This window comes from Chiloscyllium plagiosum, unplaced genomic scaffold (assembly GCF_037043375.1).
Source record: "Chiloscyllium plagiosum isolate Xiang-an unplaced genomic scaffold, Cpla_swu_hap1 HiC_scaffold_5, whole genome shotgun sequence".
Classification (NCBI taxonomy): Eukaryota; Metazoa; Chordata; class Chondrichthyes; order Orectolobiformes; family Hemiscylliidae; genus Chiloscyllium; species Chiloscyllium plagiosum.
Window position 1 is genome coordinate 43,337,998 of NW_028270143.1, and position 24,312 is coordinate 43,362,309.

Genomic DNA, 24,312 nt, shown 5'->3' on the forward strand with positions numbered 1-24,312 from the left:
AAGAGTGCTGACATGATGCTTGAAAGCTGTCTGAAATCATTTTCAGGAGAACAGAGAGGCTTTATGGTATTGTTTGGCTGCACCTGGAGTCAGAGAGGAAATGCAAACCTGACATGATGCCTACACTAGTTCAGGTGGCTGGAGCTCTCTTCATACAAACCTCCAATATCTCTGTACAAAATGGCACTTATTGGCCAGTTTTTAATCACAATCAAATAAAATGTCCGCAATATTACCTTTGATGCATCATTATTCCACAAAGCAAGGTCAATTATTCTGTAATTCCTTGCCATGTCTTTCCAGTCTCCAATTCAATGCGACAGTAAATTTGAAACTTCACATCTTTTGAGGTTTGAATGGACAGTCCTGAAATTCCCTGAACACTTTTTGACACTTTGGGATTGACCCTCAAAATAACAAATTAGCCTGTCTAGTTTCAGCTGGAGTGAATCAACAGAGAAGGCATATGACCATTCTGTAAGATCCTTGATATACTTTTTAAACCACAGTAGCCTTCTTTGTGAAATATATAGTATATTGGAAAAGTTATGATACTGGTAAGGCCAGCAATTATTGCATGTCCCTGGTTGCCCTAATATAACCAAGTGACTAGTGAGGCTGCTTAAGTATACAGTTAAGTGTCAATCACATTATCACATTGTTGTGAGAATGGAATCACATTTATGCCAGACTCAGTAAGAGTAGCATGTTTCCTTCTCTAAAAGACATTTGTGAACACTTCTACTTTTTTTGCTAACAAGCGGCACAGTGGCTAGCACTGCAGCCTCACAGCACCAGGGTCCCAGGTTTAATTCCAGCCTCGGGTGACTGTCTGTGTGGAGTTTGCACATTCTCACTGTGTCTGCGTGGGTTTCCTCCAGGTGCTCTGATTTCCTCCCACAATCCAAAGGTGTGCAAGTTGGGTGAATTGGCCATGCTAAATTGCCCATAGTGTTAGGTGAATTAGTCAGAGGGAAATGGATCTGGGTGGGTTACTCTTCGGAGGGTCGGTGTGGACTGGTTGGGCTGAAGGGCCTGTTTCCACACTATAGGGAATCTAAAAAAAAATCTGATGACTGAATTGTCACTTTCATTGATACCAGTTTACCATTTCTAAATTGCTTTTAAAACTGAATTCAAATTCTGAAATTGAATAAATACTAGAGACATACAATAGGCTGATGATTCACTCATATCCATCTTATATTAACACACAAAGGCAAAATGATCTCCATGTAATTCATTATCAGCAGAAAACCTATTTTATGATTATTCTGACATAGTAGCAAGTCTGATCCGTGAGTGCCTCATTAGTGCTGAACCAATTGCTTTGTATTCATTGAAGACTGAGTTGGGTTATAGAAATGGGAATAGATACTTAAACAATAAAGTAAGGTTTCCCTTACTCTCCAACAGGATCTTTTGTTTTTGGTAATTATAATTAAAAAATCACAAAGAAGCTACTATCCTTGACTTCAATGTTTCAACGATCATATTTGATGGAGAAATTGCCAAATTTCTGCTAATGTACTAGATCTCAGTTTTGTTCAAAAAATGGGTTGAATTCATAACTACTGATAAAGGCCCACACAGCATCACCAGCAGAAAGCCAATTTGCTCAGACCTGACCCCAAAGCTGGAAGGAAGTTGGTGAAGTTGACATCAGAAGTTGTCACCATGAGTGCTGATGCCACTGTTAAAGGACTTCCAGCCCACGGTAAGAAAAACCACAAGTTTCCCAATGTTCAGTGATGCCTTCTTGCCAGTTCTTCTCTCATCTGAAAGAGAGAATGAGTTCCTCTTCTTAGGACAGCAAGAGGAGATACCTCCCCTCCCCAGCCCCGACTAAAGTAGACAGTGATTGTAAGAAAAGATCACACTTTGGATCTGGTTCCAATGCTGGATTCAGTGTCATTAACTTTATTTAATCCATAGCTCAATCCCCTTGAGAGGGCTTAAAGTATCATCTAGCATGCCCAAAGTATACGTGCACTAGACACATCCAGCATAGCTGAGATGAGGAAATAGGAGTCCTTTAATCCCTTGAACAGAGAGCAGGAGAAACCAGGGATCAGCGGCGGCTACTGAGGAAGAGGAGAAGGGAAACACTTGGCAGATGAAATGTAATGTTGGAAAAGGTGAATTTATCCATAAAGCTATAGGTAGACCATTCAGCCTATTGAGTGTGCTCCACTCTCCAATGTGAGTATAGATGATCTGATAATGCTTGAATTTACATTTCTGTTTTATCCCCACAACCTCTGATTCCTTTACTGTTTAGAAATCTGTCGATTTCAGCCTTGAATATACTTAATACCACAGTCTCAATAGCACTCTGCAGTAAAGAATTCCAAAGTTCGCTACCTTCCAAGAGAAAATAATCCTCCTTATTTCTGTTTTACATGGGTTACTCCATTAGCTGAGATTAAGCCCTCTAGTCTTTAAACTCTCTTCTAAGGGAAAACAATCTCTCTGAAGCGAGTCTGTCAAGCCCCTTAATAATTGTATATGTTTAAATAAGGTATCTTCTCATTCTTTTAAACTCCAATAAGTATAAATCCAAATTACTCAATTTCTCCTCATAACAAAATTCCTGTTCACTTGGGATCAACCTCGTGAACTTTTTGCTGGACTGCCTTCAATCCCCTTCCAAATTTCTTTCCTTAAATAAGGGGACAAGACTGTTTACAGTATTCTAGATGTGGTCTAACTCATGCCTTAAATGTTTTAACCAGACCTTCCTATTTTGAAAATCCATTCCCTTAGAAATAAAGGGCAACAGTTCATTCGCCTTCCCTATTACCTGTTGAACCTTAATGCCAGCTTTTTCTGATCATGGAAAAGGATTCCCAAATCCTTCTATGCTGCAGCTTTCTGCAGTCCTTCCACACTGAAATCATATTCAGACGTCTATTCTTCCTTCCAAAGTGTATAACCTCTTAGGAGGCTTTTCCATCTTATAGTCCATCTATCAAGTTTTTTCCCATTCATTTAACCTGTCTATACCCCTCTGCAGACTCTTTGTCATCATCACCAACTACATTCCAATCTACTTTCATATAATCTGCAAAAATAGCTATAGTACATTTAACTTTCTCATCCAAGTCATTAAAAATCCATTATAAATAATTGTGGGCCCAGCACTCATCCCTGTGGCACTTTAATACTTACAGATTGTATTCCTGAAAATGCCATCTTTATCATAGCTCTCTGTCTGTCAGTTATCCAATCCTCTGTCTATGCTCATGTGTCATCGACAACACCATAGGCTTTTTAAAAAGTAGTAGACAGCAGACTTCCGCAGTGAATGCTGAAGGTCTGTACTGAATTGATTTGCACATGTGAGTCAATCCTTATAATACCAGTGGCCTGTTTGATGCTTGTTTAGTTGGACCTGTGGCATGTATTGTAGTTTTGGGTGGTGGGATGTGAGGATTCCTTTTAGGTATGAGTAACCATGTCTTTTTTGGGTAGCCCTTGGCCTTGAATCCATTTCCGGTCAGGCATGAGTAGTGGAATGGTTTGCCACTGGTGCTTAAATATTTGTAGACTCATTTCTGGAGATAGTCCATTGTCACAATTGCTGGTGTGCCTCTCTAGATAATTTCCCAATTTCTCCATCATAAGGCTAGCCCTCTTCTGGGTTCTAAGACCATAATCTCCCTCTTTCTGAACTGTCTCATTTCTTCAGTTGGAACCATGAGGCGGGGGTGAGGCTCATGATAGATTTTCAATCTGATTCCTTGGTCTTCTATCCAGATGGTACTCTCCTGATCCTCAGATCCATCTCTCTCCATCACCTATTAACTGAGGCTTGAAATTGATGGCAGTTACAAACCAGTTATATCTGATGAAGCACCCTTTCTCCAGCCGCAAGGGGGTTCAGTAACAGCCAATGGTGTGCAGCCAGTCTGGATCCAGGTGACTAAGCAACAAGCTCTGCAGCTATCACTTGTGAAAGCTGTGTTATTTGCAGTCATGTTTTTTTAAATTTTATTTTGTTTTAGAAGTTATTGAGTTTAGTAATATTTCAACTCCTTTTTCTCTGATGAGAATCATCCAAACTAACTCTAGTTTGGACATTAATTATTATAAGAAGATATGATTGTCTTAAAGTTGTTGCACTTAAAGTTATACTTTTCAATGACACACAAAGAACATTAAGTGGAGAATTCTTATGATACCAACCTTCTTGTCACTCTATATATATTTTTAAACAAAAGTAGTATTGATTTTTGAAAGTGCTTATGGACTCTGCTTCAAATGTAATTTATGAATGGAGCTTGACATTGTAACTAATCTCTGGTAATTTTTGTGATTGCATTAAATGCATGCTCCTTCTTTATCACTTGAGCAATGTAAACAATGAATTAGTATTTGCTTTTCATTAGCTACTCTACCAAGCATAGTGTGGTGTTGGTTGGTCAGCATAGACATCATGGGCCGAAGGGCATGCTTCTATGCTGTATTACTCTGTGACTCCATCATGTTCCGGAGGTTGGTTTGGCATTTATTGGGAAGAATGTGCTGCAGGCTGCCAATCAAATCTCATCAAAAAATGAATAACAGGGTTTCCATCTCTCTCTTTCTCTCTGCATAGCTTTTATACTGTCCTGATATCCTGCAGGCATCTATAATAGATCTTTAATTAGCTTATTCATCCCATTGTACATCACAAAACTACAGGTTTTCTATGTATCCTCCTTAAAAGCTTCATTCCCTGGAATTCTTCCATCAGTGAATGGGCTAATCATGGCCTTATTGTCACCATTATTCTTCAAATAGCTCTCATTATTTGAAATGCTCTTATTTTATACAATCTGAACATTTGCTTCCATTGTATTTTGCAATATTGCTTTTCCTAAGTAGTTTGCATTTCTAATCCGTCTGGATTATATTTCCTCTGGAAATTTAAGGTCATTTTCAAAAGATTGCTAAGAATGGATTACGAGTGATAGAATTTGATAACACAGGGATTCCAACAACAGCAAAAACTTTCATTTACGTGGCACCTTAAGCATCAGAACATTTGCAGATGTCCTTCACAGGAGTTTTATTAGACTCAGAAAAATTGCACTACATAACACAAGCAAGTAAGGATTACAAACAAAATGTGGAGTGAGTCATTATTAAGCAATGGATGGAAAACTAAACAGGTTTTGCATTTGTCGTGCAATGTTAGGATACACTTTGATATAAATGTTGTTGTATGCTTAGATTCTAAGTTTGAACTCCAGCTTCCTGTGAGGACTAATGTTATAAATTCTGTGCAGGTATCTCAACCAGGGATTAGTTTATTGTAGAAAATTGTGTTGTCTCTAAGTGATACCAGGGATTCCTATTCCACACACAGAACTAAATAGAAGAACGGTAAACCCTGAACAACCAAAGAAGTGGTGATTTTGAGATTGAGGTCTAATTAGAAATAAACAGAAAAAAATCTTATACTTTTATTATTATTATTATTATTATTATTATTATTATTATTATTACCATCATCACTATTACTCTGCATCACAGTCCAGCCAACTGCAATAGTGCAGGTTCAATTCCTACTCTGGCTAAGGTGACTGTGAATGTCCCGCTTTTTCAACTTTGCCCCCTGCCTGAGGCATGGTGAACTTCAGGTTAAACTCAACACCAGATATCTCTCTCTCATGAGAGAGCAGCCCTGTGGCCCTCTGAGACTAAGGCAACTTTATATTTATGATGTGAAGGTCTTGGTGTTGGACTGGGGTGGACAAGGTCAGATATCACATGCCCAAGGAACATAGAACATAGAAAAATACAGCGCAGTACAGGCCCTTTGGCCCTCGATGTTGCGCCGATCCAAGCCCACCTAACCTACACTAGCCCACTATCCTCCACATGCCTATCCAATGCCCGTTTAAATGCCCATAAAGAGGGAGAGTCCACCACTGCTACTAGCAGGGCATTCCATGAACTCACGACTTGCTGAGTAAAGAATCTACCCCGAACATCTGTCCTATACCTACCACCCTTTAATTTAAAGCTATGCCCCTGTGCTCCAAAAGCCTGTGGTTTCAAATAAACCCCTTGGACTATAACCTGGTGTCGTGTGACTTCTAACTTTATATTAATGCAAGGATACATGAGACACACAAATCTCAGCATTACAGCTATACACAATACTGAATTATACCTATTCCAAAAGCTACATGGATCCAAACTGAACTAGTTTTCTAAACACAAATAAATCCATATAAATGAATTGATTCAAATGACTTTCTGAATATTCTAAACATTATTCAATGGATCAATAAACATTCACAAGCTTTCTATCAGCTATAGCATATGCACTTTCTCATATTCTGGTCAGTGTGTGCTTGCTCCTGCTGCCCCTTCCTTGGCAAGTTAATTCCTTCCCACTTCAGCACTGTTGAGATTTCAATAGTAAACAAATTAATGACTTCAGCCACAGTATTTTCGAATCAAATCACAAACCCCAATGTTTCAATTGTGCCTGTCCCTCTCTAATGCTGGTCTAGTTCCATTAAACTAGACACTTACATGGCTTGGACTGCATAAATGAAGAGAATTGATAAGTTTTATTGAAGAGGCAATAAATGGAATAGATTAATACGTTTTTGAGCACTTATTACTCAAACTTCATTGCAAAACTTGAAATAATAAAATAAACATATTTAATTAAGGGATATATTGACAGCCTCTAACTATATTTTGTTCACATGTTTATTATGCCTGCTATTTAATATTTCATATTTCGAATAAAAATTAATATTACATTAAGAATTTTATTTTACAGTTCGCTCTGATATTTCTCCTTGACTTCAAATATGACACCTCTACTAATTACATTCAACCTATCTCCACCCGCCATTTATAATCAAAATGTTATCCTATTCAAATAACTTAGATTGAATTTCACTGTGCAAATAGCAGGAAGTGCTTGTGTTTTAGCTAAAAACGAATGATGAAAATTCATTCTTGTCTCAGTCTCAGCTGTTGATTCTGGAACCGTATTAAGACCATATAGCTCTTTCCAGCTTTTACCTATATTACAGGAAAGATCACTATTATACAGCTTCCTAATCATGTCTCTGAAAACATTCCAAAGTCATAGAGTCATAGAGTCATAGAGATGTACAGCATGGAAACAGACCCTTCGGTCCAACCCGTCCATGCCGACCAGATATCCCAACCCAATCTAGTTCCACCTGCCAGCATCCGACGCGTATCCCTCCAAACCCTTCCTATTCATATACCCATCCAAATGCCTCTTAAATGTTGCAATTGTACCAGCCTCCACCACTTCCTCTGGCAGCTCATTCCATACATGTACCACCCTCTGCGTGAAAAAGTTGCCCCTTAGGTCTCTTTTATATCTTTCCCCTCTCACCCTAAATCTATGTCCTCTAGTTCTGGACTCCCCAACTCCAGGGAAAAGACTTTGTCTATTTATCCTATCCATGCCCCTCATAATTTTGTAAACCTCTATAAGGTCACCCCTCAGCCTCTGACGCTCCAGGGAAAACAGCCCCAGCCTCTCCTTGTAGCTCAGGTCCTCCAACCCTGGCAACATTCTTGTAAATCTTTTCTGAACCCTTTCAAGTTTCACAACATCTTTCCGATAGGAAGGAGACCAGAATTGCACACAATATTCCAACAGTGGCCTAACCAATGTCCTGTACAGCTGCAACATGACCTCCCAACTCCTGTACTCAATACTTTGACCAATAAAGGAAAGCATACCAAACGCCTTCTTCACTATCCTATCTACCTGTGACTCCACTTTCAAGGAGCTATGAACCTGCACTCCAAGGTCTCCTTATTTAGCAACACTCCCTAGGACCTTACCATTAAGTGTTTAAGTCCTGCTAAGATTTGCTTTCCCAAAATGCACCATCTCGCATTTATCAAAATTAAACTCCATCTGCCACTTCTCAGCTCATTGGCCCATCTGGTCCACATCCTGTTGTAATCTGAGGTAACCCTCTTCACTGTCCACTACACCTCCAATTTTGGTGTCATCTGCAAACTTACTAACTGTACCTCTTATGCTAGCATCCAAATCGTTTACGTAAATGACAAAAAGCAGAGGACCCAATACCGTTCCTTGTGGCACTCCACTGGTCACAGGCCTCCAGTCTGAAAAACAACCCTCCACCACCACCCTCTGTCTTCTACCTTTGAGCCAGTTCTGTATCCAAATGGTCAGTTCACCCTGTAGTCCATGAGATCTAACCTTGCTAATCAGTCTCCCATGGGGAACCTTGTTGAACGCCTTACTGAAGTCCATATAGATCACATTTACTGCTCTGCCCTCATCAATCTTCTTTGTTTCTTCTTCAAAAAACTCAATCAAGTTTGTGAGACATGATTTCCCATGCACAAAGCCATGTTGACTCTCCCAAATCAGTCCTTGCCTTTCCAAATACATGTACACTCAGGATTCCCTCCAACAACTTGCCCACCACTGAGGTCAGGCTCACCAGTCTATAGTTCCCTGGCTTTCTTTACCGCCCTTCTTAAACAGTGGCACCATGTTTGCCAACCTCCAGTCTTCCGGCACCTCACCTATGACTATCGATGATAAAAATATCTCAGCAAGTGGCCCAGCAATCACTTCCCGAACTTCCCATAGAGTTCTCGGGTACACCTGATCAGGTCCTGGGGAATAATCCACCTTTAACCATTTCAAGACATCCAACACTTCCTCCTCTGTAATCTGGACATTTTGCAAGATGTCACCGTCTATTTTCCTATAGTCTGTATCTTCCATATCCTTTTCCACAGTAAATACTGATGCAAAATATTCATTTAGTATCTCCCCCATTTTCTGTGGCTCCACACAAAGGCCGCCTTGCTGATCTTTGAGGGGCCCTATTCTCTCCCTTGTTACCCTTTTGTCCTTAATGTATTTGTAAAAACCCTTTGGATTCTCCTTAATTATATTTGCCAAAGCTATTTCATGTCTCTGTTTTGCTCACCTGATTTCCCTCTTAAGTACACTCCTACTTTCTTTATACTCTTCTAAGGATTCATTCGATCTATCCTGTCTATACCTGACATATGCTTCCTTCTTTTTCTTAACCAAACCCTCAATTTCTTTAGTCATCCAGCATTTCCTGTACCTACCAGCCTTCCCTTTCACCTTGACAGGAATATACTTTCTCTGGATTCTTGTTACCTCTTTTCTGAAGGCTTCCTATTTTCCAGCCATCCCTTTATCTGCAAATATCTGCCCCCAGTCAGCTTTCGAAAGTTCTTGCCTAATATTGTCAAAATTGGCCTTTCTCCAATTTAGAACTTCAACTTTTAGATCTGGTCTATCCTTTTCCATCACTATTCGAAGTGCTGCACCAAACTGTTAAGGAGATGGTTAATAATTTTCAGCAAAGATTTATCCCAATGAGAAGGAAAGACTTTTTGCAAAGGATCTAACATAGATGGCTAAATAAGGAAATCAAAGATTGTATCAAATTAAACAAAGTACTCTACAAATTTGGAAAGATTAATGGCAGTTCAAAAGACAGAACAAATTTTAAGAATCAGCAAAGAATGACTTTGAGAACATACGAGTGAGAAAGTACAGTATGAGAGAAAGCTAACTAGTTACACAAAAAAAAGTAAGAGATTCTGTAAGTAATTGAATAGGAAAAAGATGATCAAATGGGAAACAAGGAAATGTCAGATGTGTTATACATGTATTTTGTCTCTGTCTTCACAGGAGAAGGCTTAGAAAACTTCCCAAACATACCAGAACATCAAGATTTGAAACATTCATCATCATCATAAAGAATGGGGCTGGCAACTCCCAGGCCCAGACTGCCTGCATTCTGGAGTCTTAAAATAAGTGGCTGTGGAGAAAGCTAGAGACATCTGTTATTACCTTCTAAAATGCCTCAGGTTCTGGAAGCATCCTAGCAGAATCAAAATAGCCAATGTAGCACTTTTATTCTAGTTCGAGCAAAATTGTCAGAATCCATTACTTGGGAGGTTATAACAAGATACCCTGAAAGAAATGTAATTAATTTCAAGGAGGCTGTTGAGGAATAAATGCATAACCTGTTAATACAGACCTTCAGCTGCTGAATCAATGACCTCCCTTCCATCATAAAGTTAGAAGTGGGATGATTGCACAATGTTCAACACCATTTCAAACTCCCCAGACACTGGAGCAATCCACACCCAAACACAGCAAGTCCTGGACAATAGTAACAAGAACAATCTGCACTACACAAGTGCCAGGCAATGACCATCTCCAATAAGAGGGCATGTAAACATAGCCCTTGCCATTCAATAGCATCATCCTTACTGAACTCCCTACTAGGAGAAAGTGAGGACTGCAGATGCTGGAGACTAGAGTTGAAAAATGTGATGCTGGAAAAACACAGCAGGCCAGGCAGCATCCGAGGAGTAGGAGAATCGACATTTCAGGCATAAGCCCTTCTTCAGGAATGAGGCTGGTGTGTCAGGTGGGCTGAGATAAAAGGTAGGGGGGGAAGGGATTTGGGGGAGGGGCGCTGGGAATACGATAGGTGGAAGGAGGTGAGGGTGAGGGTGATAGGCCGGAGAGGAAGTGGGGACGGAAAGGTCGGGAAGAAGATTGCAGGTCAAGACGGCGGTGCTGAATCCGGGGGGGGGACTGAGATAAGGTGGGGGGAGGGGAAATGAGGAAGCAGGAGAAATCCACATTCATCCCATGTGGTTGGAGGGTTCCTAGGCGGAAGATGAGGCGTTCTTCCTCCAGGCGTCGTGTGGTCAGGGTCTGGCGATGGAGGAGGCCAAGGACCTGCATGTCCTTGGCAGAGTGGGAGGGGGAGTTAAAGTGTTCAGCTCCCTACTATCAACATCCTGGGGTTAACATTGACTGGAAACTGAATTGTACTAGTCATATAAACACAGTGGCTACAAGAGCAAATCAGAGGCTAGGAATGCTGTTGAGAGTAACCAGCCTCCTGACTCCTCATGGCTGTCCATCATCTACAAGACGCTTAAGCTTGAAACATTGACTCTCCTGCTCCTCGGATGCTGCCTGACTGGCTATACTTTTCCAGCACCACATTTTTCGACAAGTCAGGAGTGTGATGGAATACTCCCTAATTGCCTGGATAGGTGTAGCTCCATTGGCACTCTAAAAGCTTAACACCATCCAGAACAACACAGCTCACTTAAATGTCATGACATCCACAAATATTCATTTTCTTCAGCACTGACGGTCAGTAATAGCAGTATGTAACATCTAAACAATGCACTGGAAAAATTCACCAAGACTTTTTAGACAATACCTTCCATGACCACTACTATCTAGAGGGACAAAAGCAGCAAATACGTAGGATCACCGCAAATTCCCTCTGCATCAGTCAGCATCCTGACTTGGAAATAAAACACTATTCCTTCAGTGTCACTCAGTCAAAATCCTGGAACTCCCTTCCAAATGGCATTGTGAGTTAACCTACACCAAATGATCTGAAAGTGGTTCAAGAAGGGACTACCTTCTCCAGGGCAACTCGTGATGTGCAAGAAATGCTGACCTAACCAGTGAGGCCCACATCCTGTGAACGAATAAATAAACATTTGATAAATGGGAGCATGTAGATTTGTGTACTTTCCAAAAGACATTTGCAAAGTGACAAGGTACAAGGAAAGTGGTCAGTGTAAAGGTTAAGATGTTAGATTGTTTGGTTAACAGGACCCAAGAGCAGGAATTACTTTTCTCGAATTAACAAGATGCAACTAGTGGAGTGCCACAGTACTCAGTGCTGTGGTCTCAAATATTTATTATCTATATCAGTGACTTGGATGAAGGAACCATAAGTACAGCAGCAAAATGTAACAATGGTATCAAGATAAGGGGGGAAAGTAAATTATCTAAATTGTCAAGGGCAGGTAGAGAGCCTGCAGAGGGATACAGACAGATTGAGTGAATGTAAGTGAATATAACAGGAGGGAGATTTTACTGCCACTGTAGAGGGCTGTGATGAAGTCACATTTGGAGAACCATGTAAAACTTTGCTTTCCATATTTTTCCACACATTCATGGTGATGGCAATGGACAATTAAACAACATGGAGTCTCCACAAGTATTCCCTGTCCTCAAAGATGGGTGAAATAACTCTGCAGCGGCCGGTGTTCCTTCTCTAATTTAACCTTTATTTACACGCAGAAAGTCCTTGAGACTGATCCAGCTCCCTCAGAGGCAGCTCTCAGAATGAACAGGTTGTCTGACACTTCTGCTCTTATCTGTCAGCCAGGGTTCTCTGATTGGAACAGGCTAGCAGCCCCAAACAAGGAACTCATATTCTATGAGGTCCAGCTAGCTGACCTCATTACAATTATTACAATGAGGAGCATAACTCATCAGTGCAAAAGAAAAAGCTGATGATTTTGCGTCTATCCTCAGCAGAAGTGCAGAGTGGATGATCTAGTCATTCACAGATACTGTGAATAGCCCTGGTCCTAGTACTGACCCCTGTGGTAGACCATAATTCACTGCATGCCATTCCAAAAAGTACCCATCTATTCCTGCTCTTTGTTTCCCAAGTTATATATGTTATCCATGAGAATTGTGGAATATGTGATAAATGAGATATGTGGAATCCTCTTCCTTGGAAAATAGTATAGGCTGAGTCACTGAATTTATTTGAGGGTCCCTCAGTTAGATTTTTAATAGAGAAGTGGGTCAAGAGTTATGAGGGTCAGACATGAAAGTGGAATTGCGATGTAACCACATCAGCTATGAACTTATCAAAATGATGGAGCAAGCTCATCTAAAGCACAACATCCCAGGTAATATGGTACTCCCATGGTACTGTGTGGGAATGTAAACCTACATTATGCATGACATTCCAAAAGATCCTGTGCTATATGCATTGGATGACATGTGAGAAATAATGGATTCATTTCCACAAGTTTCCATTCAAGATACCAATAAAAGGAAAATCATGGGCAATAAATCTGTGATTTTCCAATGAGCTAACTGTCACATCAATGCCACATTCAAAGATAAAGGTGTCAGAAAATGTTGCCCTATGCATTGAAGTTCTAATGTACATATTTATCTAATACACTGAGCCATGAAAACAAACTGAAGTGAAGTCTAAACACACACTTTTACCTTAATTTTCTTTTCGTAAATACTGTTGTGTATTACCAGAAACTTCAATGTTTGTTTTGTCAAAATCAAAGTAAATTAATACAGAAAACCTGGCTTGTGTATGAAAGATAAAATACTGAGGATGCTGGAAATCCGAGATAGAGACAGAAAATGCTGGAGAAATTTAAAAATTGTGACAGCTGTGGAGAGCAAACAGAGTTGACGTTTTGAGGCTAGTATGACTCTTCTTCAGAAGCTGTCTTCTGTTAGGCAGACATAGTGTGTAATATTATGAAGAGGAACTTTTGATTCATATTCAACTTGATCTGTATGTACAAATTGATTCTCATATCCAAATTTAATAACATGCTTTCTTTTATAACAATGAAGTTCTCTCAGTTTGGCCATAGTAAGTTTATACTGAATTTTCAAACAATCCACGTGATTGTCAATTATCATCTGAATCCAGCATATGAAATCAGACACAGTGTGAAGGATTGCATATCTGACCGGAACTGATCCAATTCTTCCTGGGTGCACTAAATTAGTGGAAAACAAGGTAGATTCTTATGTGTGTGTTTGCTCCTCCCTGTCCCACTTTTCTCTTCTGTTCCTGGCTGCACCTTAATACTCAAGTGCAGTGAGAGGGGAAACTGTCCCCAGAATACGATGGTTCATTTGGAGTTATGCTTTAAGGTCAACGTGCTGCTCCAACAGAAGGTGAATTTGCACATAAGGGGTATCTTTAAGCCAATGTAAAGATCAGACTATTTTCGTTGTAAGAGAGAGAGAGAGAGAGAAGCCTGTATCATGCATTCAAACGTGCCAGTAGGCATTTACATGTCAGAATTGCTAAGCAATAACATTCAATATTATTCTCAACACTGAATTTCCCCACCAGTGACATCCTCAGGGTTACCATTGTCCAAAATCTGAACTGGACCTGCCATTATAAACACTATCGAGTCAAATGTCGGTCAGAAGCCTGGAATCCTGCAGCAAGTAATTACCTCCTGCTTTACCAAAGTTTGTCTACCATCTTCTGGCCACAGTGTGTGATGGAATAAAGTCTCCACATGCCTGAATGAATGTGGTTTCAACAACACTGAAGAATTTTGGTGCCATCCAGAAAAAGCAGCCCTCTTGATCAGCACTCCATGCACGACACAAACAATCATGCCTCCCTTCCCCCTGCTCCCACAACCCACATAACAGCAGCAATAGTTTATATTATATATAAAATTCATTGCAAATTACCTAAGCTCTTTAAACATAACCTTCTAAAGCTCCTGACAGCTATGGCTTAGAAGGATAAGGGCAGCTGTTATATGAGAACACCACCACCTGCCAATCCCTATCCAAGGCACAGTCTATCCTGACAAGGAATTCTAATGCTACCCTCACTGTTGTGGGACCAAAATCCTGGAATTCCCTTCCTAGCATCACTGATGGTGTACTTGCACTGAATAAGTGAAATGGTTCAAGGAGGCAGCTCACCACCACCATGTCATCAATATCAATTAGAAATGGATAACAAATGCCGGCCTAGCAAGCCATGTCCACAAGCATAAGGCAAATGTAGATCGCATTGCCGAGCTTTTGAGGCCATTCTAAAGTACATTCTCTATATCAGAAATATAGAAGTGTATAGAACTCAAATCTCACAATTTCAGTAAATATGCATTTCAGCCAAGATTTCTAAAGGGCTGGGTTAAACATTTTAAAGGTATTTGTGAAATGAAATATTGATACCAATACTGATGGTGTTTCCCTTCCTACAGTAACACTTCACACAACTTCACAGATTTAGACAGTAAAAGACAAGGGCATTATGCAGAAGAGAAATTATAGACTTGAACTTGTTTTCACATTAATGTTTGTAGATAACTTAAATATGATTCCCAACAATGCTTCTTGTAACATTATGCAGTAAATTCCAGTCTAGTCAGTTGCATAAGATGTACATGACTGAGGATACCAAAAGTAAATGGATTCAATCAAATTACGCAGAATTCAAGCTTTAATTGTTTCTCTGAGGGGATTTTGTAAAAGGGATGATTTTCCCATTTTTGCAGAAATTATAAGTATCTTTTAAATAGTCTGTTTGCTTTTCATAAAGCAAATGTTGCTGATTGGATCAACTGAAATCCATTCCATCTCCGTTCTCTGGTAAACGAGCTAGAAAATAATGATCAAAAAGACACTTACCATGATCAGAAACCATGTCATTTATTTTATAAACGTATAAACGTCTTTCAAAGATGGTTTAGTTAACGTTAATCAAAGAAAAATGGAACAAGAAATACATTGCGATTTACTTATTCTCTGTCATCATTGTTAAGTGATGAGATCAGCAATTATGTTTTTCTTTTAATAAGGTTGTTTTGCCTGAGGCTGAGGCTAATGAAAATTGCAGAGCATGGGCATAAGACTAAATATACAATTATGTTTGGCAAGAAAGTTCAGAATTGTTCTTTAGTTTATAATTGTGATTACTTGTGCACAATTAGTGAGTTATATCTATCAAATATTGCATACAAGAGAAGGCAGAATGTACCACAGACTTATGTGGCACTGTTAGCCCTCTTGTATTAATGTGCTGTAGCACACAGCACAGTTGACTATCAGTTTACCTAGCTTTATACTGGAATATGGCTACACCAAGTTAGTTTCAATTGATAACAAACTGATTCATTAATTTGTTCCTTTAGGTTGCTTGCTGTTACAGAATATAATTGCTTATTGAGTTAAATTGTTGAACTATAGTTATGTCTTGATTTCCGAACTCCTGTTTAATTAGATTGTTCAATATTATCCCTGATTAAGAAAAAAAATCTTTCTTTCACAATTTTTTTAAAAAAGAAATATGATTAGCATGAACATCCTTTTGTTTTCTCTCCGTATGCATCATTTTGGGAATATTTTGGTTTAAACAGTCAGTACTGATTATATCAGCATAATTGGCTTGGAGGGATTAGCAAACCTGACAGAGTCATGAAGCTGAATTAACATCAGTAGATAAGGTAGTTTACCCAGAGTCCTTCAGCCACTTGTCGTTTCGGCTGTGTATGTATTCATTTAAGCTCTTATTATCAGGCAGAGTAATCCCTTCAAGACAGTGCTTCTAATAATGTAATCAGTGTCTATTGTTTAAACAATAATTTTAAAAATCTATAAATGGAAGAAAATAAAAGCTTATTAGAATTGTATATAATTCCTTTCGGCTGGCTTTTAGTTGAAGATTTGCTCAAACAATATGTTATTATGCAATATTGTAAGTTTTGTTAAAGCCTAAATAAATATGAAAAGTGTTGGACCTTTCTCATAATAATTTAATATTGACTTACAGCATTAAAACCTTCGAAACACACATCCACAATACAGCGTAACCTAAACAAAGTGCAGCTAAGATTCTGCACGGTGGCAGTGAGAGATATTCAGGAATTACCAATGGACATAGTTTACTTCCTGCTTGGGAATGATTTGGCTGGAGTATAAGTCATTGCTTTGCTTATTATCACAGATGGTCTGAGTGAGGTTAAAGAGACAGAACAGTTTACAGGAACAATTCCCAGGTATTGAGTGTAGTGAATAGCGCACTGGTTAACAGAATCTATCACTAGAGGGCTAATGTGATTCCACAGATAGATTCTAGAGTTGTTAAAACTTTCTAAAAGGAAGGGAATAATTCAAAAGAAGTGTTTTCTAAGTTTTCTTGAATTGAGGGTCAGAAAGTGGACCCAGAGTTTAGCAAATTAACACAATCAGCTCGGATCGAAGCTGAAGCTGAAAGAGTTTTTACAGATGTGAAAAAAAAATTGAGTTCTGCTGAGGAAATAGTGAACTCCTAACTGTCCTCCCTACCAGGAGTGGGTGCTTATTCATCAGACAGTGGTACTGTCCAGATATCATAAAGAGATGAGAGGAACTGGCAGGTGCTAGGCATCTGCTACCCTTGTCTTTCTAGATTGAAATGGTTGTGGGTTTAGAAGGTGCTCTCGAAGGAACTTTGATGAGATATATTAATGGGATTGGACAAAGGGAGCATTATGCTTTGAAGGGCAAGTCATGCTGACCAAGTTGCTTGGAGTTTTTTGAGGGTGTAACTAGAGGAATAGATAAGGACGTACCAGTGGATGCAATGTACTTTGATTTTCAAATGGCTTTTGATGATGTCCCTTGTAAAAGTTTAGTGAGTAAAGTTCAAGCAAATGAAATAGCAGGTCATATGTTGGCATGGATTAAGAATTAGATGACAGACAAGAAGCAAAATTAGGGTCTTCTGCCAAGTGGCAGACAGTGATTAGTGAGGTATTGCAATGATCAGTGCTTGGGCCCTAGCTATTCATATGTAAAGACCTTAGATGAGGGAACCTAATGCAATATTGCCAGATTTGCTGACAGCACAAAACTGAGCAAGATTATCAGTTGTGAGAAGGATGCAAGGTGATCTGAATAAGCTGACTAAGCAAGTAGACAACATGCCATGTGGCTAAGTGTGATGTTATACACTTCAGTATGAAAAACAGAAATATAGAATATCATTAAATTGGTGATATATTGTGAAGTGTAGATGTAAAATGAGATCTGGACGTCCTTGTATATACACCAATGAAAGTAGACAGGCAATTGCAGAAAGCAATTAGTATTGCAAGAGGATTTGATTTACAAAGTAAGGGTGTCTTACTGCAGTTGTAGAGGGCCTCACTGAGACTACACCTGCAGCTTTGTTCTCCCTACCATACTTGCAGAGAGGACATGCAGCTGTGGCTCACCAGGCTGTTACCAGAGATGGCAGGAGAGTGCTCTGAGGACAGACTGGCATTACCATGCCTGCATTCACTAGAGTTTGGCAAGATGCAAGGAGATCTGATTGAAACTATAAATTTTGAATAGGGCTGGACAGACGAGATGCAAGGAATATGTTTTCCCTGGTTAAGGAGCCTAGAACCAAGAGAAACAGACTCGGGATATAGGCTAGATCATTTAGAATCTTAGAATCCCTACAGTGTGAAAACAGGACACTTGGCCCAACAAATCTACACTGGCCCTCGGAACAGCATCTCACCAAGACCCATCTCCCTACCATATCCCTGAAACCCTGCATTTCCCATGGCTAACACACCTAACCTACACATGGCCAATCCAACTAAACTACACATCTTTGGATTGAGATGGATTTAGAACTGAGATTAAGAAAGATTTCTTCACTCAAAAGTTAAGAAACCTATGAAATCCTCTACCACAGAAAGCCTGGAGACCAAATCACTGAACATACACAAAAATGAGAGAGACTTTATTTTAGATTTTAAAGGCATCAAGGAGTCTGATGAGAAAGTGGGAACATGGCATTGAGATAAAGGATCAGCCGGGATCATATTGAATGGTGGAGCAGATTCGAAGGACTGAGTGGCTGACTCTCACTCCTAGCTCCTGCGAATTTAAATTCCATTAGTTGCCATTGTAGGGTTTGATCCCATTCCCTCAGTGCAATAGCCAAGACCTCTCAAGAGATCATAGACCCTTCCCAATCACATGTCCTTAGATCCCCCTGACTCAATCTCTGAAACATTACATTATCCCTACCTTTGGGTGGACTTACCCTTCTACTGCATTAATGTATCACCCCCTCACACCATCAGCATCACAATTGTGACATTCCTGATATTTCTTCACTTTAGCTTCCAGGACTTAATATAGAACATGTGTGATTGAACCCAACTTTTAGGCCCATTCTTTTGAATCTCCTGACTGGGTCTCCCACACTGAATTAACTTAAGATACTTTAAACGTGTTGCTGAGCATTTCTATATTCGACGTGTTCCCATTCCTGGTGGGTCAGTGCACCTAACTGAGCAGGGGAGGTTTCAGCAGTCTAGTTACACCAGTATTGGAAGTCTCTAACATTTCTTCTGTAACCACCTAATAAGTGAAGTCTATAACTCTAACTTAAAGATGGAGATTTTCCAAAGGGCTCCATATTCTAGGTAATTGTCCATTAGAAGTTCAAGTTTCCTGGGCAATTGCCTTAAATTCAGCATGTCAGAGATTTTTAAATTTCACATTATACACTTTGTCAAGGTGTACCTGGATATCAGAAGATCTGGGCCAATGAGGATTTGTGAAATGCAAATATATTAAATACAGGAATTTTCCATCACTGCAACACTACTGCCTGAATCTATACATTTCCACTTAAAAAAACGGTGTCACAGTGGACGCTGCAAAATGTGTCAGATTGTGGACACAGATACCACTGTTACGCGTGGGAACACCTCCCACCTTCTACATGGCAGGTACTCATGTGACTCAGCCAACATTGTCTATCTTGTACGTTGCAGGCAGGGATGCCCGGAGGCATGGTACATTGGGGAAACCGAGCAAAGGCTACGACAACGGATGAATGGGCACCGCACAACAATCAACAGACAGGAGGGTTCCCTCCCAGTTGGGGAACACTTCAGTGGTCCAGGACATTCAGCCTTGGACCTTCGGGTGACCATCCTCCAAGGTGGACTTTGGGACAGGCAGCAGAGGAAAGTGGCCGAGCAGAGGCTGATAGCTAAGTTCGGTACCCATAGGGAGAGCCTCAACCGGGACCTTGGGTTCATGTCACATTACAGGTGATCACCATTGCACTACACACACAGATATTCCTACTCACACACTTTCACATACACACGGACACAGATGCACACAGACGCGCACACAGACACCCACACACACCCTTATAGACACACAGACTCCCACACATGCACAGCCTCACAGACTTAAGACACTCTGCACTCACTACACACACACACACTTTCTCACACTCACAACCCCCACCCCAGACAGACACACACACAGACAGACAAAGACCCACATGCACACATATATTTTGTGTGGTGAATTTTTTTGGTACTTTCAGAGTTACTCAAAAACCACATACATTCATGTAGAACTCTGAGCTCAAAAACTGCATGAATTTATGTAAAACTCTGTTATCTCACTTTTTAGATTGGAATCAATCTAAACATCAGGTCATAGACAGAGAACACAGGGGGCTAACACCTTCAATATATTGTCTAGCTATCACCATTGTTAACAGCTAACCCGAGAATGCAACTATAACAAAAGGGTTTTGTGATTTACACATGAGAGAAGTGAAACTATCACTGTATTCTAACAGATGAAAGGCTTAACAGACAATCAATTCTTCAATGTATAATTTCAGTTACATCACACTGCAAATTTTTGCTATAAATTCTGTGTTACGATCGAGCCCTCCACAATCACCTGATGAAGGAGCGTCGCTCCGAAAGCTAGTGTGCTTCCAATTAAACCTGTTGGACTATAACCTGGTGTTGTGTGATTTTTAAAAAAACTAAGGCTGGGATTTTCAGCTCCTGCAGGAGAAAGTGGGGAATAACAGGTGAGTGAATTTAATTGGGCAGGAGGCAGAAAATCAGTTTCTCACTGTCGAGATGAACTTTAGCAATAAAGTTCTCCCTCTTCAAAAGACAGATCAGCCTGCCTGACAGCAGGTCATCTGCATCTATTAGCATCTCGGTTAAAAACCCAGTTCATTGGGAATTAAGTGAGTCTTCCCAATTAACTTCTGCCTAGTCAAGAAACTTGACACTTCAGATAACAGACTTGTGACCTTCATGTCTTCCTAAACTTTGGGTAAGTACTTAGAGTCATTGAGTCATACAGCACGTAAACAGATCTTTCAGTCTAACTTGTCCATGCTGAACAGACATTCCAATCTGACCTCATCCCATTTAGCAGCATTTGTCCCATATCCCTCTAAACGTTTCCTAGTCACCCAACCGGATGTCTTTAAATGCTGTATTTGAATCAACTTCCACCACTTCCTTTGGCAGCTCATGCCATATGCAAACCACCCTCTGCATGAAAAAGTTACCCCTCAGGTCCTTTCGAAATCTTTTCCCTCTCACTTGAAACCTATGTCCTCTAATTCTGGACTCCTCCATCCTTTAAAAATACCTGGGCTGTTCACCCTATCCAATTGTTCTATTCTATATTCAATTATTCTATATTCTATAAACCTCTATAAGGTCACCCCTTAGTGTCCAACACTCCAGACAAAAAAGCCTTCTCAGGCCTACTCAGCCTCTCTCTATAACTCAAACTGTATAGTCCCTGCAACATCCCTGTAAATGTTTTCTGCACCCCCTCAAGTTTAATAACATCTTTCGTACAGAAGGGTGACCGGAATTGAATGCAGTATTCTAAAAGTGGCCTCACCAATATCCTGTACAGCTGCAACATGACATCCCAAATCCTATCCTGACCAATGAAGGCATACCAAGCATCAACTTCACCACCCTGTCTCCCTGTGATTCCACTTGCAAGGAACTACGCACCTGCTGCTTCATCCTCAAAGCAATATGCTTTAAAACATCTTTCAACTGTGCTGCAGTGTTGACTCTCCAAGTACTGGGAAGAGTTCTGGGGGAAGAAGGCAGGCTGTACCCATGCACAGTCTTAACACAAATGACCTAACTGGACAGTGCTGTCTATAGCTGAAGGCAAGGGTGCAGATCATACACGAAGCAGGTGTTTGTCACTGAAGGACATAATACAGTGCAACTGACTATGGTTGAATGCCATGTTTGTTCATGCATAGCAAAGCAGAGGAAGGGTTAACATAGAACATAGAACAATATAGCACAGAACAGGCTCTTCGGCCCACGATGTTGTGCCAAACATTTGTCCTAGCTTAAGCACCCATCCATGTACCTATCCAATTGCCGCTTAAAGGTCGCCAATGATTCTGACTCTGCCACTCCCACAGGCAGCGCATTCCATGCCCCCACCACTCTCTGGGTAAAGAACCTACCCCTGACATCCCCCCTATACCTTCCACCCTTCACCTTAAATTTATGTCCCCTTGTAACACTCTGTTGTACCCGGGGAAAACGTTTCTGACTGTCTATCTATTCCTCTGATCATCTTATAAACCTTTATCAAGTCACCCCTCATCCTTCGCCGTTCCAATGAGAAAAAGCCTAGCACTCTCAACCTATCCTCGTACGACCTATTCTCCATTTCAGGCAACATCCTGGTAAATCTTCTCTGCACCCTCTCCAAAGCTTCCACATCTTTCTTAAAGTGAGGCGACCAGAACTGCACACAGTACTCCAAATGTGGCCTAACCAAGGTCCTGTACAGCTGCAACATCACTTCACGACTCTTGAATTCAATCCCTCTGCTAATGAACGCTAATACACCATAGGCCTTCTTACAAGCTCTATCCACCTGAGTGGCAACTTTCAAAGAGCTATGAACATAGACCCCAAGATCCCTCTGCTCCTCCACCTTACTAAGAACCCCACCTGTGCATTTCCGACGCCCCTCCCCCAAGTCCCTCCTCCCTACCTTTTATCTTAGCCTGCTGGACAAACTTTCCTCATTCCTGAAGAAGGGCTTATGCCCGAAACGCGATTCTCCTGTTCCCTGGATGCTGCCTGACCTGCTGCGCTTTTCCAGCAACACATTTTCAGCTCTGATCTCCAGCATCTGCAGACCTCACTTTCTTCTCAAAGATAAGAACCCCACGGTTAACCCTGTATTCCGCATTCTTATTTGTCCTTCCAAAATGGATAACCTCACACTTGACAGGGTTGAACTCCATCTGCCACTCCTCAGCCCAGCTCTGCATCATATTTAAGTCTCTTTGCAGCCGACAACTGCCCTCCTCACTATCCACAACTCCACCAATCTTCGTATCATTTGCAAATTTACTGACCCACCCTTCGACTCCCTCTTCCAAGTCATTAATAAAAATTACAAACAGCAGAGGACCCAGAACTGATCCCTGCGGAACTTCACTTGTAACTGGGCTCCAGGCTGAATATTTACCATCTACCACCACTCTCTGACTTCGACCGGTTAGCCAGTTTTCTATCCAACTGGCCAAATTTCCCTCTATCCCATGCCTCCTGACTTTCCGCATAAGCCTACCATGGGGAACTTTATCAAATGCCTTACTAAAATCCATGTACACTACATCCACTGTTCTACCCTCATCCACATGCTTGGTCACCTCCTCAAAGAATTCAATAAGACTTGTAAGGCAAGACCTACCCTTCACAAATCTGTGCTGGCTGTCCCTAATCAAGCGGTGTCTTTCCAGATACTCATAAATCCTATCCCTCAGTACCCTTTACTTTGCCTACCACCGAAGTAAGACTAACTGGCCTGTAATTCCCGGGGTTATCCCTATTCCCTTTTTTGAACAGGGGCACAACATTCGCCACTCTCCAGTCCCCTGGTACCACCCCCGTTGACAGTGAAGATGAAAAGATCATTGCCAACAGCTCTGCAATTTCCTCTCTTGCTTCCCACATAATCCTAGGATATATCCCGTCAGTTAGTGGACAAGAGTGGGAACTGCCTGTCCAGGGATTGGGCCACAATCTCTCCAGTGGAGGAGATACTAACTCTGCAGGGACTGGGCCAACATTTATCCAATGGATTTGTTACTGTCTGTCCAGTGCTATCTGGTGTATCCTTGCCTGTCTGCAGGATGATCATGTCTTTCATGACTGAGTGCAGAAACATGTCTTCCAACTGGAGTTGCGCAGGGGCATTGTCTCTGCCAATCAGCCCTGCAGAATACAGGAGACTGTGTTCTTTCCCTGCAATGGATTTGAAATTGCACAAAAGGTACTTACTTGCACTAATGGAGGGCTTCCTGCTGCCACTCCTTTGGAAGAGGACTGCCCTTTATTTGTGGACAATCTGGAAATGCAGCTTGCGTGAGATGCTGCTGAAATGGCAGATATTTTTACCCAAGATGAGTCATCTCTGGGGAGAGTGAGGGTGACCAATAGTTGACATAATATACTTGGGTTTCCAAAATCATTCAGTGAGGGGTCACATAAATAGGTTTCTATTCAAGGTAAGAGCTGGGGCCAATATATTAACAGAAAATAAGGTTTAAATAATTAGTTCATTTTCGACTTGGTAAACTATAATTAGCAGAGTCCCACAGTGCTACCAGCTTAATTATTTGTAATCTATATTAATGACTTGGCTGAAGGGATTATATGTGTTATAACCAAATTTGCTGATGATTCACAAATAAATAGGAAAAGCTAAGTTGCTAGGCATTACAAAGGGACATAAATAAAGTGAGTGGGCAAAAATGTGGCAAATGGATTATAATATGGGAAAATATGAGGTTGTCCACATGGACAAGAGGAATAAAACAAAATATT